The sequence below is a fragment of the Octodon degus genome, unplaced genomic scaffold (genome assembly GCF_000260255.1).
Source record: "Octodon degus isolate 3935 unplaced genomic scaffold, OctDeg1.0 scaffold00194, whole genome shotgun sequence".
Classification (NCBI taxonomy): domain Eukaryota; kingdom Metazoa; phylum Chordata; class Mammalia; order Rodentia; family Octodontidae; genus Octodon; species Octodon degus.
This window is the reverse complement of record NW_004524770.1, coordinates 1,362,608-1,364,048: the sequence shown is the minus strand read 5'-3', so window position 1 is coordinate 1,364,048 and position 1,441 is coordinate 1,362,608. Positions and strand designations below refer to the sequence as shown.

The 1,441-nt window shown below is 44.7% G+C and overlaps 1 pseudogene; it reads left to right on the top strand.

Moving 5' to 3' along the window:
• The first annotated feature begins 560 nt into the window (after nt 1-560).
• LOC101566384 overlaps nt 561-1,441 on the top strand; it is a 7,293-nt pseudogene continuing 6,412 nt past the window's right edge.

Here is a 1,441-nt window from a genome sequence, read left to right as displayed (position 1 = left end):
ACTGAAAGAGGAAATAAGATCCAAAAGGTACAATAGATATAGTGAAAGGGAAAGAAAATGCTCAAAAGGAAAGAACAACGCGGATGGGATAAAGGAGAGAAGCAACAAGGGGCAAAAAAATATATATGTATATAAATATATCTACATATCTCTATCTATGTATCTATCTATATCCACACGATGGCTAAGATAATTATGTTATTAATTTCTATTAATTCATGGAAAGAAACAGTTAGTGCTTACATTGTTTGATTAATTTTGCATACCTGGCAACCTGAGTAACTACTTTGAAGATATCAGTATGCTGCACAATAACAGTTGTTAATTTCCTATCATCTTGGTTTTTTTTTTTTTTTTTGCGGAACCGGGGATTGAACTCAGGGCCTTGCACTTGCCAGGGAGGTGCTTATTCCACTGAGCCATCTCCCCGGCCCCTTTCCTATCATCTTGTTTTGAAATTTTGTATTTTTTCTCTCTTTAAAAAAGAATTTAGCTTTTTCACAACGGGTTTGCCATGAGAGCACAGGCGTAGTGAAGGCCACCACTAAATCGAAGCCAACATGAGAAAGGAAAAGACCCACATTAATATCGTCATCATCGGACACGTGGACTCCGGCAAGTCCACCACCACCGGCCATCTGATATACAAATGCGGTGGCATCGACAAAAGAACCATTGAAAAATTTGAGAAGGAGGCTGCTGAGATGGGGAAGGGCTCCTTCAAGCATGCCTGGGTGTCGGACAAGCTGAAAGCCGAGCGTGAGCGTGGTATCACCACTGACATCTCCCTGTGGAAATTTGAGACCAGCAAGTATTATGTGACCATCACTGATGCCCTGGACACAGAGACTTCATCAAAAACTTGATTACAGGCACATCACAGGCTGACTGTGCTGTCCTGATTGTTGCCGCTGGCGTTGGTGAATTCGAAGCTGGTATCTCCAAGAACAGGCAGACCCGTGAGCATGCCCTTCTGGCTTACACACTGGGTGTGAAACAACTAACTGTTGGAGTTAACAAAATGGATTACATGGAGCCACCCTACAGCCAGAAGAGATACGAGGAAATTGTTAAGGAAGTCAGCACCTACTTTAAGAAAATCTGCTATAACCCTGACACCGTAGCTTTTGTGCCAATTTCTGGTTGGAATGGTGACAACATGCTGGAGCCAAGTGCTAACGTGCCTTGGTTCAAAGGATGGAAGGTCACTCGCAAGGATGGCAATGCCAGCGGAACCACACCGCTTGAAGCTTTGAGTTGCATCCTCCCACCCACTCGCCCCACTGACAAGCCTTTGCGGCTGCCCCTCCAGGATGTCTACAAAATCAGTGGTACTGGCACTGTCCCAGTGGGCCGAGTGGAGACTGGTGTTCTCAAACCTGGCATGGTGGTCACCTTTGCTCCAGTCAATGTCACAACTGAAGTCAAGTCTGTTGAAATG